Genomic DNA, 414 nt, shown 5'->3' on the forward strand with positions numbered 1-414 from the left:
GTATTTCGGGGGCTCGTCTCCGTCTCTGGACGCCCCTAAATTCGCTGGTGGGGCCAACCAGTAAGCGACGCGTAGCTGGGTGGGCCCCGAAACGAGGTGGGGTACCGTGTCAGTGACTGTTAGCCTTGCGAGTGTCGTGCTATGCCGTGACGTTGCGTTGGTGCCTCGCGGCCTCGTAATTTCTGGAGGGCTGTGGTCCAACCGGACGGGTTCCCGGCTCCACGCTTTCAACTCCCGGGTTAGGCATGCCGATGTGGCCAGGCCACATTGGCCTGTTTTCTCCCCCGGTAGCAAGGTCCATCTTTTTTTTCGAGAATTAGAGAGCTTTATTAATTACAGAAATAGGATTTGCTCGACACACACTGGCAACAATTGCACCATACTGCACTATGATACAACCGGTTAGCAAGCTGT

Source organism: Panicum virgatum, chromosome 2N (genome assembly GCF_016808335.1).
Source record: "Panicum virgatum strain AP13 chromosome 2N, P.virgatum_v5, whole genome shotgun sequence".
Classification (NCBI taxonomy): Eukaryota; Viridiplantae; Streptophyta; class Magnoliopsida; order Poales; family Poaceae; genus Panicum; species Panicum virgatum.